General features: G+C 36.2%; 1 pseudogene; it reads left to right on the top strand.

The window, feature by feature from the left end:
• Positions 1-2940: 2940 nt before the first annotated feature.
• LOC140670841 (uncharacterized) lies at positions 2941-4700 on the top strand (annotated as a pseudogene).
• Positions 4701-17568: the final 12868 nt, after the last annotated feature.

Consider the following 17568-nt stretch of genomic DNA (forward strand, 5'->3'; position numbering starts at 1 on the left):
CAATAGAAGCAGGACGCTCTCTTCTCTGCATTCCTGGTGCGTGTGCCCTTTTTGCCGCATTTCCTGCACGTGTCTTTCGTCATTCCCGCGTTCGCACCATTTGCAGAGACGCCTCTTCTCCGTATCCGAGACTCCTTCCGTCATTCGCCTCATGGTCTCCAAAAACCCCTCTAGATTGTCGGCCTTTATGGAGAACGCCACCGCCCTCAGGGAGCTCTGGTGATCCCGCCGATCACCAGATTAATAGTGTCCTTGGCCGATAAATCGAGGCGATGCATCAGCGCCACTTTTTCTATGGCGTATTGGTCAAACGTCTCTTTCCCTTTGATCCACCTCCTGGCCTCGACTTTCTGCATGGCCTTGTAGAATGGAACCTTCCTTTCGAACATTTTCGTCAGCTCCTAGCGAAGCCCTATCCAGGACTCCACTGCTGCTCCTGTCTGAACCTCGTACCACCGTCGGGCCGATTTCACCAATCGACTGAAAGTTGCCAGAAGTGTCACTCCATCGGTGGTCTCATGGATTAATGACACCTTCTCTACCCTTTTGATCCAGGTAACGATATTTTCGTCCTCTGTTCCTCCGAATTCCGGAATTTGTGTCGATAACCAGTTAATCATATTCCCGGGTAGTAGCCCATCCTGCCTGGATTGACCTTGAGAAGATCCGGTCGGAGAAGAATTTACTTCTATACGGTCCGTCGTCTGTCCAACATTTCCTGTCGCTGGTACCTCCTCCGCTCTGACTATCGAAACTTCGTTTCGTCTCGCACCCAGCACCTGGATTAATTGGGCGAATTGATCCTGCTACTGTTGAAGGAACTGTTGGTGTTGCCTGGACAGCTCCTCCTGTTGCCTTCTCAGAAATTGTTGCTGCTGTTCCTGCATCTCCAAAAAATGCCGATTCAGGTCAGCAGTCACCGAAGTAAGCGCTTGTCGGACCCTCAGCATAGTCACCAGACGATCCTCATCGTCTTCCGCCGAAACCGATCTTTGCGTCTCAACGTCGTCCTGCTCCGGAACCAAGTCTGTCCCCAGTAAGTCTGCCACTGGACTGTGTTGTTCCAAATGCAAAATTATTACGTCGAGTAACTTTTCTCGGTACCATCTAACTCTTCGGTCTAAATTTATTCGGAATCGAAGAACTTCTTGCTTCAACTCCCTCAAAGATAATGTGTCTAAACGTGCCCTATGTTCTTCCATTCTTCCAGATGTAACGGCAGATTTTGAAAGTCGTACCAAAATAATCGCAGAGGTCACAAGCCGCCCAAGGAACACGAATCGAATCCCACTTCTGATGTTGAAAGATAGTTATTACCCGAGATATCGCTGCTGTCAGGATTATTATGGGGCACGAATCGGATAATTAGGATGATGGAAGAATATTACACTCGAATTTAAAATAAAATAAAAGAAATATCTTTATTGAAACTAAATGAACTCGAAAAACTCTCAGGCTACTCTGTTCGGGTTCGCCCTTCTCGAAAGAGAGTCGACGATCTCGATCGATCCTATCTCTTTATACCCTCGCTTTTTCCCCTTCTTAAAGCCTACCCGGTATATTTCAAAACGAGGCATGCGCTCTTGGTTTGAGTTGCGCGCGCCGCTCTACGTCATATGACGCGTATGACGTCGCCATTTGGTGCCTTACACGACCTTACGTTCTACGGCCATTGTAGACGAGGCTTAAGGGTCGGCAGGCGACACGGTGGAGACCTCATACGGAGACTTCGGAACTACAAATTCTTTTCGACGATATTTCGGCTATAAATTAAGAAAGAATAATATTTAACAATGATATTCTTATTCAGGAGGATTGCTCGCAGCCCGCTAAAGAGCGATTTTTTGGAAAAAAGGCTTAAAATAAAATTTCATAAAGTTGACATGAATAAGGTATACTGATCGTGAATGAAGTGTATAGACCATGTGCACCGATTGTAATTATTATAAATTTTTTAAAAGCCAAAATGTAAAATCCGGCTCTTTAGCGGGGTAATAAACTTTACAAGGAATATAACAAAAAACGTTTTATAAAGAAATATAACTTCTTCGAGGCAAAATATTACCGAATAGAATATTGTATCTGTACCTAAGGTACAAGTGCAGCTAATTGTAAGAAATTGAGTTGGCAGCACCGCGTGATGGAGAGATAATATACGTCATCTCTGTCTCTCTTGTATTATTTATATGGCTGCATTCGTTTGGGCGCTCGCACGCTGTAAACGTCATTTTCTCTCTATTACTCACTATATGTCAAAAAAAGATAGAATGACGCTTACAGTGTGCAAGCGGCCAAAACGATAGCAGCTTATGTAATATATTTGTATATATGCAACACTAACAAAGTGTATGACATTAATATACTACGCATACACACACATACACGCGCGCGCACATCCGCATTAAAAAAAAATTGGAAATAATTATAATAATTGAAATTTAAAAAATCAAGTGAAATAAAAGTAATTAAAATAAATTATTGTAGAAAATTATGAATACAATCGAAATAAATAAAATAAAAGAAAATAATAGAAAAATAAATAAAATAAATTAAGGGGTCATGCCTAGTTAGAAAAACCCAAAAAAATCAATTTTTGGGTTTTTGCATATTCTAGAAGTACGCTATTTCAAGAATGTTTTCTGAAAATTTCATGTCAATCGGACGAAAATTGACAAAATTATGCGAGTTTGAACGTAGCGACCGCTCCGAGAGCAGGGACCGCCGCGCGCTATCTGCTCAAAGTCGGCCCTTTCTATTGTTTTACCTAGGTTTATACTCACAATAGATAGGTTCATTATACTTCTAGACGAGTTTCTGCTTGTATAAAAACGGCTAACGAGCTCAATTTGGCAGTTGGCTTTGAGCTGAGCAGATCAATTTAGCTACTTCGATTTTACTGTAATTTTTCAATTTTGCTTTAATTTTCGCGTGTTTTTCACGATGAATTCGAGTGAAAAAGTCACACGAAATAAAAGAGCACTGCTAGGAGTGCACAAATCAAGGTCAAAGAAAAGAAAACAATCTTTCAACCCTAAGACAGCGGAAACGAACGAAGAAAGTTTTAGTGCATCTAGAAAAAAAATTGAGGTGCAGAAAAATATTATGGTGCCGCAAGATAATTCTATAGAATATAGAATTATCAATTTTGTTTCTGTATTTTCGGCTATTGCAATGCTTGTGAAATGCAAAAAGTGCAATAGTGATATAAAGTTTCAGACAGCCAGTACTCGGAAACTAGGATTTAAAATTGTTGTTTTATGTGATCAGTGTCCGCCACAGGAAATCCCTTCGTGCACTTTTATAAATCACTCTTACGAAATTAATAGACGTTTTATATTTACGATGAGAGTTCTTGGTTTAGGACTAAAAGGTGCAGAAAAGTTTTGTGGACTCATGGACATGCCGAAGTTTTTCTATCACACCACCTATGATATCATTTTAAAGCACATTCACTCGTGCGTCAAAACTGTTCGTGATATGCTTTTTGAAAAAGCTGTTAAAGAAGAAAGGGAACAAACCGTTGGACAGGATAATACAAAACTAACTGTTTCAAGGGACGGAACGTGGAAAAAGCGAGGTTTCACATCTCTGTTTGGTGTCGCTTCTATAATTGGTTATTATAGCGGTAAAGTGCTCGATGTCGTGGTAAAAAGTGCTTATTGTAAAATGTGCGAAGTTTGGAATAAAAAACAAAATACAACTGAATATGAAGAATGGCTCGAAAATCATGAAGCCGAATGCACGGTGAATCACGAGGGATCATCCGATAAAATGGAGGTCGAGGCGATTGTTGAAATGTTCAAGCGTTCCGAAACTCTGCATGGTATCAAGTACGAGAACTACATCGGAGACGGTGATTCAAAAATGTACTTCGGTATTTTAAATTCCGCACCTTATGAAGACATTACTGTAAATAAAAAAGAATGCATCGGTCACGTCCAAAAAAGAATGGGCACGCGATTACGTAAGTATAAAAAGAAAAATAAAGGGCTCGGCGGCAAAGGCAAACTAATCGGTAAAATAATCGATAAGTTAATGTTTATTATGGTCTAGCTATACGTACAAATTATGACTCAGCAGAGAATATGAGAACAGCTATTTGGGCTACATATAATCACTACAGTTCAACAAACGAAAATCCGAAACATGACCTCTGCCCGGCGGGAGCGGAATCGTGATGCAAATGGCAATGCGCGTACGCAGAGTTACCAAGTAATCAGAAGCGAAAAATAAAAAGTTTTATGCACACCTACGACGCTTTGCCGACTGATGTTTTGATGGCTATCAAGCCAATTTACGAAGATTTGAGTAAACAAGAGTTATTAGATCGATGTGTTGATGGATTCACCCAAAATAACAATGAAAGTTATAATCAACTGATTTGGAAAATCAGTCCAAAAATTCTTCCAAGCGGCTTAATACCTATCAAAATAACTACATATGTGTCAGCTTGTGTTTTTAACGAAGACTCAAAAGCTATGTTACAAATAATGCAAGCGATGGGAGTTTCTACTGGCCCAAATGCCCATGCATTCGTGGCAGACGAAGACCAGGAACGCGTCGCCACTACCGAGCGCCGCGCGCAAGAAAATACACGAGAGGCCAGAAAGCGTCGTAGACAGAAGAAAATTGATGCTTTTGAGGTGGCTTTGGCAGCAGAAGGCTTACTTTATGGGCCTGGAATCGATGATTCTGTGTAAGTTAAAAAAATTAAATTATACTCTATGTGACGCCAAGTATGCACAGAACTCACATCTACACGGCTCGCACTTGTGTGTGCGTTATATGAGCCGTGAGCCGCGTACCCGGTCTAGCACCACTGCTGTATGTTACCAACTGTATGTTACGAGTAGCGAGTGCAATAATGTTTGCACAGTGTAAACGTTATTGCACCACGTTATAGTTGCACCACGCAACCAATGAAAATGTATGTATCGTAATTGGTTGATTTTGGAACGTTCAACAAATGGCAACATTATTATTTCGTGTGTGCTGCATATCTACTATATACACAGTTTAGTTTTGTTTTCAGTGTATTGTAGAGTGAAGCGTATACATAGAAAGTCCGTAAGATTTTGTTATTATTTAGTGTTATTGTTTGTAGTTTATCGAGGCATACGATATATTATATATCAGTATGCCAAAATATAATAAAAGTAAACCCATGTCGATGAGACGTATGTCTACGTCAAAAAAAATGCGTCTCATATGACATGGATTAGATAAAAGTTGTTCTTTCTTAGAGAGTAGAAAGATCATCGAGAAAGAACCTAAATATGAAGTATCGGAATGCATGGAAATTCCAGGTACGTCACATTTATATGCATGCAAAAATAAGAAAAATGTAGATAAAATCACGTTAACATCGTTATCTTTATCAGATACATTTCCTCAATTATCTGTCGATGCAAAAGCAGTTCAATCAGAAAAAGTCATTGATATTTTCAATGATGATTCTGCAGGATCTCTGTCAGACGTTCGCGAATTTTGCCAAAATTTGGCAAATTTATCGAACGAGCTGCACGCATATATAGATGAGAGAAATGTAATGACAGTAGATAATGATGCGTTCACACCGCAATCGAATACATTTTTGGAAAATTCTGTAGATGCATGTACGGAATCGGAACATACAATGCAAAACAATATCGAAGATATCGAAGACGTCGAAAATGTTGAAGACGTCGACGATGTCAAAAACATCAAAGTTGTCGAAAATATCGAAAATATTGTTTTGCATACTGATGATAATATCGACGCATTTCGTTTGTATTCTGAAGAGATTAGTAGACGACGTATCGCCGATTTGGGGCATGTTTTTGCTGAATTGCAGAGACTGCCCACTCTTTGGATCGGCGAATGTCATTTTACTGATCTTGTATTTATAGTAAAGATGCGTGACGGTCTGAAAACCCCAATTTTCTGTCAAATGTCGAATGTGTCACTTCACAGATGATTTTTGGAGTGAACCGACAGATGAGAGAATATTGGATGTCAATAGAAGTATCGTAGCCGGTACTATATTGACAGGGACTGGTCATAAGTAGCTAGAAGAACTTCTTGCTGCCGTAGATATTCCATGCATGGATAATAAAAAATATATAATGCATCATAATGAAATGTCGGAAGCCTTCGCCGCCGCCGCGGAAGAAGAAATGCACGTGGCTGGCGAAGAGGAAAAACGTTTGGCAATTGAAAGAGGAGATATCATAGACAGAATTCCGCATATACCCGTGATAACAGACGGTTCGTGGATGAAGAGATCCTACCGTACTGGTAGTTACGATTCTCCATCCAGAGCAGTTATTATTACGGGATATTATTTTAAAAAAGTATTATTTGTTGGTGTCCGAAATAAATATTATATTGTCTGCGCGAGAGCAGCTAAAATTAATGCAGTAGCAAAAGAACATTTATGTTATAAAAATTGGGGAAGCAATCAGAGCTCCACCAGTATAAAAAGTGATATAATCCTCGAAGGCTTCTGACTTAGTTTAGAAATGCATGGCCTTATTTATAGTAAATATATTGGTGACGGTGATATTAACGTATTAAAAAAATTGAGAGATTTTCCACCGTATCCAAATATTGTTGTGCAGAAGATTGAATGCACGAATCAACTTCTCTGCAATTTTTTTAATAATATTATAAATACGTGAAGCAAGTAGTACTGGTAGTAGAAATATTTCAAAATTAAAAAAGGTCGTTGAGCACAGCGTTATGAAAATTCGAAACGCTATGGTCAAAGCTATCACCTTTTGCCGCAATCGTGAAGTTAGTTGGCAAACAAAAATTTCAGAATTAATAAAAGATTTAAATAATATACCTAGCCATGTATTTGGTGAACATAAAGATTGTGCTTCACTTCAATACTTCTGTAATGGACAACAGAAAGAAGGCAAAGAAAATCTTGTGCCCCAATTATAACGTGCAGGATTATTACAAAAAGTAGAAAATGCTATGAAACGCATTATAGAAAATGCCGATAGCTTACTCTATCAATTTACTAGTAATTCCGTTGAAAGTTGTAATGGAATTATAAGTAAATTTATTGGTGGCAAGCGCGTTCATTATGCCATGAAAGATTCTTATCAGACACGCGTTAAAGCATCCGTAGTAAGTAGATATAATAAGAGAGTTCTAATAAAGGGATCTGAGAGGGGTGAGGTAAGCGAGGGGAGACGAGGTACCACGCCCCCCGTACTGACCGGGAGGGGGACCAAATGTCCCCCCCCAGACTGAGGGGGAAGGAAGAGGTACCAAAATTCCCCCCAGATTGAGAGGAAAGGGTGGTACCCCCCCCATGATTGAAGGGGGGAGGGGGGAGGCATACATATGGTTCCGCACGTGGAAGGAGTGTCCTCTCCGACTGACTGCGGAGGTCTGATGGTGAGAGAGAGGAATGTCAACTGTTATAGATAAAATAATCACCCCACTCTGTTTATCCATAATGTATATTTGCAATAAATAATTACGTTCGCAACGCGGTAGAGGGAGAAGGTGCTATAGGCGTTCGCAACGCGTTAGAGGGAGACGGTGCGATAGACGTTCGCAACGCGTTAGAGGGAGACGGTGATATAGGCGTTCGCAACGCGTTAGAGGGAGACGGTGATATAGGCGTTCGCAACGCGTTAGAGGGAGACGGTGCTATAGGCGTTCTATATAGCGTAGGACAAGGAGATGGTAGGAAAAGAAGATATGGGTGCAAGAGAAAAGAATAGAGAGGAAGAAGGATAGCGAGAAGGAGAGCGTGTTATGGGCTGCGAAAGAAAGAATAGAGAGGAAGGAGGATAATGGAGGCGCGATAAGACGGAGGCTAAGGCGTATGCGAGAAAAAAGATAATTTTTGTATGTTAAGTTTTTTTATAATATTAAATGTTATCTTATTATCTAATTATATCTAATACAGAGGAAGAAGGATGGGATAGATGATGAAGGTAGAAATAAGTAATATATATATATATATAAGTTTAACATAAATTTTTATTTAAAAATTGTGTATGTGTATATAAAGTGTGTGTATGTGTGCGTGTGTATGTTTTAAAATTAAAAATTTAAAAAGATATAAAAATTTGCCAAATTGGCCGGTCATTACCGCTGGCAGATGCAATTCCATGATGAACGATTTGTACGCGCCGGCATCTAGGCTTAAATTACGCAGCGAGGTCGATAGACAAAAGATCCTTTGAGTCTTTATCAGTTTTTTCAACACATGTGTGTGTGTGTGTGTGTGTGTGTGTGTGTGTGTGTATTAAATGAGTTATGTACAAGTCGCTTTCTTCTTTCTTCTAAAAAGTCTTTCCTTCTTATTCTTTTTATCAGTAGCAGCCTCACTTTTTGAAGATGCCTTATTTCCGGAACATCTTTAAATCGCATATGTTCTATATCGATATTTTCATCGATCACATCACATAAAAAATCTATATTGTCACAGATCTTGAAAAACAGTTTTAGCGATCTTGTATAAGTCTTTGGTAAACCAATTTCACGATTTTGTAAAAATTGCACTATAGAATTCATGGCATTACCGAAGGCGTTGTAGTTTATGCGATACTAAACTATTCAAAAGTTATAGCACCGTGTGTGCGGCTGTCGTATGATGAAATCGATTCAAATATTCGGTTACAAATGTATACGACAAAGCGAGAGATAATATTTTGGCTAAATGATAACATAAACAGAACGCCGACAGTACGGATGTTTGACTAAAGAATAACGTTTTACATAGCGGGTAGGCATTATCATGTATATTTAATTTGATTATAAATGTAATCAGGCGTTTATCATACTATAGTATGATGTGGTGTATGTGTAGGACAAGGAGTGTATGATAATGATGATAAGAAAAGGAGAGCATGATGGTAGGAAAAGGAGATATGGGTGCGAGAGAAAGAATAGAGAGGAAGGAGGATAGCGGGAAGGAGAGCGCGCATGGTGAGAGAAAGAATAGGGAGCGCGCATGGTGAGAAAAGGAGAGCGCTATAGGTGTAGAACAAGGAGAGTATGATGTGTAAGGAAAGGAGAGAGCAAAGGAGAAGGCGGAAAAAGTAAAAGGCGGAAGAAGTAAAAGAAATATAAATGTATAAAAATTCCAAATTTATTTAAAATTAAAAAATTTAATTACAGAATATAGAAAATAATACTTGAAGTATAGTTTTAATGTAAATATGGGTTGATTGAACCTTCATGATGATGATCCGACCACCAATTGAATATTTTAAATACATTTTGTAAAGCGCAATTTCGTACATGTCTATCGCAACGCAGAATAGCATCTAATTTATCTAAAACAGGAACGTCATCATAGTCGTTATCCAATGTCTCGATAATAAGACCGATACTCGCATCGTCTTCCAGTAAATTTGCCAACCATTCTGGTTTTCATGTCCCTTAACATACACTCGAGAAGCTGCATCTTTCAACGTCACAGCCTCAGTGATTAAACGTTTGGCCATGTAGTATGGAATGTTTCCATCTTCCCATTGCAGATTGTGATGTTTTCCAATCAACCATGCAACTTGAGATCTCTCAGACCTCGTGAGCAAACGGAATGGTGTAAGACTCGTAAAAATATAATGAGACAGTACAGATCCTTGAGTCAGAATCGCAATTTCTTTCACGATAAATTTTTTTATCGATAATAAATCCTTGAAGATCCATAAACGTTGGCACAACCATAATGAAAAGATATTGGCGAGAACTACAACGACCGACTGATGTTAATCATCGAGTATCGCAAGTTTTATGTTTTAACATTGGAGGGGATAATTAGTGATCTATCGTGGAAAATTCTATAAATCTAATAATTCGTTACTCACTCAACTTTCTAATAAAGTACAACTTATTTTTTCTATCCTCAATTTTACTCCTGAGGGCCGTCCTTGGTTGTCAAGTGGATCTGAGAGAGTATAAGATACTTGAATAATATAATGAATACAGCGAAATTAATAATGAAGTCAGTGTTAATTAAATTACGGCGAGAATAAGACTGATCTCTTTTGCTGCTGCGATAGTTTCGATAGTCCTTTCTTTACCTAATGAGGTGGGGGATTTTGACCTATGGAATGCTGTTGCTGTCTCTCTCACTCGTATAGTACCGATTGTTCCGGTGATTCGGTATGTGATTCTCCAATTTCGTTTACAGAAGATTCGACCGTTGGTTGATAAGACGAGCGTTCCTGCTCAGTTTAAGAGTGCATTATAACTTTATATAATATTCAGCGTACAATTTTGGTTGTAGGATAGATTTTTCTTGTATCGCAAGTTTTAACATTGGAGAGGATAATTGCTGATTCATGTAATTTTACGTATGCGAGGAGGAAGAGTCGTAGAATAAAATAGTGTGAAGAGAAACATTAATGTTAATAATAATTTTTTTATTTTTTATTTGTTACAAGTATCATAAAGTATATCATTTATAGCACACGCCAACAATTCGCAATCTACGAGTGATCCGCTATCGAACGCGTCACTCTCGCGTATCGCTTTCACAGCAACATTTACATTAGTAATATTGTTACGTTGCAAAACGTTACAAAATTGTTTAAACTTTTCATTAACGAGATATGTATTTTGACACAACCATGAATGCTTATGATCAATACATTTTTCAAAATCGAATAAATGTAACAATGTTTGAGGTTGCATATACAAAGACTTATTAGATAATGTTAATTTAACAATCCTCGATCCGTTTAATACAATCATATGGATAGATAGATCGCAGATCCATAATGGCTGACTTTCAGTCGATTGTACATGTCGTTCAATGTCTGTACGTTCCTGCATCAATGAGTGCCAGAGTATGATAGGCAATACTACTCGATTGCCTCGGTTGTCACCAAGTATCAATTCTACATACGACATAACTCCAACGCTTATTCCAATCTCCAAATATTTGTAAGATGTCGGGGTTAAGGTATATCTCCTCCCAAGTATGCAAACTGCACGACGAGATGAAACGCTATATAAAATATTAAAATATATTAAAAAATAATATTTAGAAAATAATTGAAACTTACATTTTCTTTGATTGAATTTCACCGTTCTTAATCGGAATGTAAAAATTGTATACGACAAAGCGTGAGATATAAATTTTTAATGAAAACATATACAGAACGCCGACAGTACGGATGTTTGCGCTAAAGAATAACGTTTCGCATAGTGGGTGGGCATTATCATGTATATTTAATTTGATTATAAATATAATCAGGCGTTCTATAGTATGATGTGGTGTAAGAAGGAAGGCGCTGTATGTGAAGGACAAGGAGTGCATGATGATAAGAAAAGGAGAGCATGATGGTAGGAAAAGGAGATATGGGTGCGAGAGAAAGAATAGAGAGGAAGAAGGATAGCGGGAAGGAGAGCGCGCATGGTGAGAAAAGGACAGCGCTATAGGTGTAGGACAAGGAGAGTATGATGTGTAAGGAAAGGAGAGAGCAAAGGAGAAGGCGGAAAAAGTAAAAGGCGGAAGAAGTAAAAGAAATATAAATGTATAAAAATTCCAAATTTATTTAAAATTAAAAAATTTAATTACAGAATATAGAAAATAATACTTGAAGTATAGTTTAATGTAAATATGGGTTGATTGAACCTTCATGATGATGATCCGACCACCAATTGAATATTTTAAATACATTTTGTAAAGCGCAATTTCGTACATGTCTATCGCAACGCAGAATAGCATCTAATTTATCTAAAACAGGAACGTCATCATAGTCGTTATCCAATGTCTCGATAATAAGATCGATTCTCGCATCGTCTTCCAGTAAATTTGCCAACCATTCTCGTTTTTCATGCCCCTTAACATACATTCGAGAAGCTGCATCTTTCAACGTCACAGCCTCAGTGATTAAACGTTTGGCCATGTAGTATGGAATGTTTCCATCTTCCCATTGCAGATTGTGATGTTTTCCAATCAACCATGCAACTTGAGATCTCTCAGACCTCGTGAGCAAACGGAATGGTGTAAGACTCGTAAAAATATAATGAGAAAGTACAGATCCTTGAGTCAGAATCGCAATTTCTTTCACGATAAATTTTTTTATCGATAATAAATTCTTGAAGATCCACAAACGTTGACACAACCATAATGAAAAGATATTGGCGAGAACTACGACGAACGACTGATGTTAATCATCGAGTATCGCAAGTTTTATGTTTTAACATTGGAGGAGATAATTATTTACAGAAGATTTGACCGTTGTTTGATAAAACGAGGGTTTTTGCTCGGTTTAAGAGCGCCTTATAACTTCATATAATATTCAGCGTACAATTTTGATTGTAGGATAGATTTTTCTTGTATCGCAAGTTTTAACATTGGAGGGGATAATTGCTGATTCATGTAATTTTACGTACTACGTTCGTTAGAGGATTGTCACATTAAAGAATAGGCGAAGAAAGAAATAATAAAAATCAGTAATGAAAAAGACAACTGCCTCTCCACACAGCATTCATACAGATAATTATAATAAAACGATTATTGAATCACGACACAATCAAATAAACATTAAACAGACATGTATCGAACATTGATCAACATCAATTGAAACATCCATGTTCGAACCACAATCATACATCAAATAAACATCAAACAAACATCTATCGAACCGTGATGAACATCGATCCAACCATGTTTGAACCACTATCGTACATCAAACGAACGTCGATCAACATAAAATGTATCATGATCAATTATAATAAACAAAAATCAACTATTTGTACTGTTTAAAAGACGTTAGTTATTTTAATATCGTGAATTGAAATATAATACCAGATGCAACTGCATCACGTATTGAAATATAATACGATATAATACTACAGAGATGGACAAGAAAAAACTCTCATTTTCTTCTAACTCGAGTATCACGTCTCATCTACATCAGTATTTTTCAGCATCTTTAGCAGAATGAATTTAGATCCAACTATACACAGGATACGTTTTATAAAGAATAGGCGAAGAAAGAAATAATAAAAATCAGTAATAAAAAAGACAACTGTCGCTCCACACAGCATTCATACAGATAATTATAATAAAACGTGATTATTGAATCACGACACAATCAAATAAACATTAAACAAACATGTATCGAACATTGATCAACATCAATTGAAACATCGATTCAACCATGTTTGAACCACTATCATACATCAAACGAACGTCGATCAACATCAAATAAACCTCGATCAACATTAAAAACGAACCATGATCGGTTCGTAATTAGCTGTCATTGATCGACTACTTGTTTAAAGATGTTAAATATTCCACGTCTATTGTCTGCTGAAAATGCAAACTAACAGAAAAATGCATCACGTACTGTAATATATTATTCACCACACAGATGTGTACAAGGATAAGATATATAATACTTGCTATAAGGAGAGGATAGAAAAAAAGATAATAACGCATATGTATTTTGACAATAGTTTATAAATATGGATTGATCAAACCTTTATAATAATGCTTCGACCACCAATTGAATATTTTGAATACATTTTGTAAAGCACAATTTTTATATGTTTATTGCAATGCATAGTAGATTCGATTTTATTTTCAATCGCGTCCAATTTAAATAATATTCTATTTAACTTTCCTAAGATTAGTTCCTTAAATTCTGAAATAAATTAATATTATTTAGTTTATAGAATATGAATATAATTCCTGTGTTTTCTATATTATACATTATGCAACAAATATATTTTTGCATACTTCTTTATTTATAGAAAATATATAAAAGTATTAGTATTTTTTAAACTTACCATGAGAACATAGATTTTCATTTTCTATACATAAAGCAGAATTTTTTTTATAAAAGATGTACTATCTGTAACAATTTTGTTGTTATTATTAATATCTGAAAAGAAACTAAGTATTAGTATTTTTTTACAAATATCATATAACGTTAATAAATTGTAGCTAATGCTCACCGTTTTTGCTTATTATATTAAACAATATGTTTTCGTCTAATATATTTCTTCCAATATGTTTAGATGTACTCTGTAGCTCTTTGTCATACGACACAAAATTTTGTTTCTGTGAAAGAGCGGGCAGAATTTTTCCTTGCATAACACTATTTTTCTTTAAAGAAATCTACATCTTTTTTCAGAAGAGAAAGATAAATATTTTTTTTGGTTCTTATACGTCTTCTTTTTTTCTCGTTCTTGTAATTCATTTGAAGATAGAACTGTATCATTATTTGATGCATCTTCTACCAAAATTAATTTTTGTATACCTTCTTCATAAGTATCTGAATAATTTTAAATAAAAGTGTAAAAGAAGTTATAAAAATTATTAATATTATATGCAATATTACATGTAACTAATAATACATACAAATTTATGTTTGATATTATTCACTTACTTGCAATGCCAAAAATTTTTACTGATAACTCCTTCCAATCTGACTTTTCTCATAATATCTCTCTTGCAGTTATAGCTTTATTAATACGAAGCATTGTTTGTTGTAAAGTGACTAGGCCAAATACATGTAAACGTATCTGCGGTGTACCATGTAGCAGGTATTAACTGCAGACCATCATTAAATTCCGCAATGATATATTTTTCGTCATCCATTTCTGTGTTGTGCAAAATGAACGAAGATCATGTAGAAATTATGTATACATATTTTATTATAAAAATATGTATATTATGTTACGCACAAAATTATATTTCATGACATGGTGATTTATATAAATCTTTTACATATTTCAATTTTGTACCAATAACACAAATTTCTTTATTTTTTTGTGTAACATTTATAATCAGAATATATTTACCGTTTCATAATAACCAGCAATTATTAGAAGAATTTTTACAATTAATAGTAAATTTTCCGTTTGATATTCTGAGATACTACGATTCAACATCAACATTATCAAGTATTGGACCATTTTTGTGTAAATTTGTACATGAATATATCTTATTATTATTATTATTATTATTATTACCATGTTCTACAAATAAGAAAATACAATTTTCAATTTCATTATACCTTTTAATCAACTGTTGCAATAGCTTTTCATTTTTCCGTAACTGTCTTTGATTCTACTATTTACATATTTGCCCTTGATTAAACAATTATTAAACCCGGTATGACCTTTTATTAAATTCGGTATGACCTTTTATAGATAATGTAAAAGATTTGACAGGTGCATCGCATTATTAAAGCAAATAATGAGACTTTATTAACCGAGCAGGAACGCTCGTTTTATCAACCAACGGTCAAATCTTCTGTAAATAATTATCCCCTCCAATGTTAAAACATAAAACTTGCGATACTCGATGATTAACATCAGTCGTTTGTTGTAGTTCTCAATATCTTTTCATTATGGTTGTGCCAACGTTTGTGGATCTTCAAGGATTTATTATCGATAAAAAAATTTATCGTGAAAGAAATTGCGATTCTGACTCAAGGATCTGTACTGTCTCATTATATTTTTACGAGTCTTACACCATTCCGTTTGCTCACGAAGTCTGAGAGATCTCAAGTTGCATGGTTGATTGGAAAACATCACAATCTGCAATGGGAAGATGAAAACATTCCATACTACATGGCCAAACGTTTAATCACTGAGGCTGTGACGTTGAAAGATGCAGCTTCTCGAGTGTATGTTAAGGGACATGAAAACCAGAATGGTTGGCAAATTTACTGGAAGACGATGCGAGAATCGGTCTTATTATCGAGACATTGGATAACGACTATGATGACGTTCCTGCTTTAGATAAATTAGATGCTATTCTGCGTTGCGATAGACATGTACGAAATTGCGCTTTACAAAATGTATTTAAAATATTCAATTGGTGGTCGGATCATCATCATGAAGGTTCAATCAACCCATATTTACATTAAAACTATACTTCAAGTATTATTTTCTATATTCTGTAATTAAATTTTTTAATTTTAAATAAATTTGAAATTTTGATACATTTATATTTCTTTTACTGTTGCCTTCTTTCCTTACTATCATGCTCTCTTCTTTCCTTACACATCATACTCTCCTTGTTCTACATCTATAGCGCTCTCCTTTTCTCACCATGCGCGCTCCCTATTCTTTCTCTCACCATGCGCGCTCTCCTTCCCGCTATCCTCCTTCCTCTCTATTCTTTCTCTCGCATCCATATCTCCTTTTCCTACCATCATGCTCTCCTTTTCTTATTATCATTATCATACATTCCTTATCCTACACATACACCACATCATACTATACTATGATAAACGCCTGATTACATTTATAATCAAATTAAATATACATGATAATGCCTACCCGCTATGTAAAACGTTATTCTTTAATGCAAACATCCGTACTGTCGGTGTTCTGTTTATGTTATCATTTAGCCAAAATATTATCTCTCGCTTTGTCGTATACATTTGTAACCGAATATTTGAATCGATTTCATCATACGACAGCCGCACACACGGTGCTATAACTTTTGAATAGTTTAGTATCGCATAAACTACAACGCCTTCAGTAATGCCATGAATTCTATAGTGCAATTTTTACAAAATCGTGAAATTGGTTTACCAAAGACTTATACAAGATCGCTAAAACTGTTTTTCAAGATCTGTGACAATATAGATTTTTTATGTGATGTGATCGATGAAAATATCGATATAGAACATATGCGATTTAAAGATGTTCCGGAAATAAGGCATCTTCAAAAAGTGAGGCTGCTACTGATAAAAAGAATAAGAAGGAAAGACTTTTTAGAAGAAAGAAGAAAGCGACTTGTACATAACTCATTTAATACACACACACACACACACACACACACACACACACACACATGTGTTGAAAAAACTGATAAAGACTCAAAGGATCTTTTGTCTATCGACCTCGCTGCGTAATTTAAGCCTAGATGCCGGCGCGTACAAATCGTTCATCATGGAATTGCATCTGCCAGCGGTAATGACCGGCCAATTTGGCAAATTTTTATATCTTTTTAAATTTTTAATTTTAAAACATACACACGCACACATACACACACTTTATATACACATACACAATTTTTAAATAAAAATTTATGTTAAACTTATATATATATATATATTATTTATTTCTACCTTCATCATCTATCCCATCCTTCTTCCTCTGTATTAGATATAATTAGATAATAAGATAATATTTAATATTATAAAAAAACTTAACATACAAAAATTATCTTTTTTCTCGCATACGCCTTAGCCTCCGTCTTATCGCGCCTCCACTATCCTCCTTCCTCTCTATTCTTTCTTTCGCAGCCCATAACACGCTCTCCTTCTCGCTATCCTTCTTCCTCTCTATTCTTTTCTCTCGCACCCATATCTTCTTTTCCTACCATCTCCTTGTCCTACGCTATATAGAACGCCTATAGCACCGTCTCCCTCTAACGCGTTGCGAACGCCTATATCACCGTCTCCCTCTAACGCGTTGCGAACGCCTATATCACCGTCTCCCTCTAACGCGTTGCGAACGTCTATCGCACCGTCTCCCTCTAACGCGTTGCGAACGCCTATAGCACCTTCTCCCTCTACCGCGTTGCAAACGTAATTATTTATTGCAAATATACATTATGGATAAACAGAGTGGGGT

The sequence above is a fragment of the Anoplolepis gracilipes genome, chromosome 11 (assembly GCF_047496725.1).
Source record: "Anoplolepis gracilipes chromosome 11, ASM4749672v1, whole genome shotgun sequence".
Taxonomy (NCBI): domain Eukaryota; kingdom Metazoa; phylum Arthropoda; class Insecta; order Hymenoptera; family Formicidae; genus Anoplolepis; species Anoplolepis gracilipes.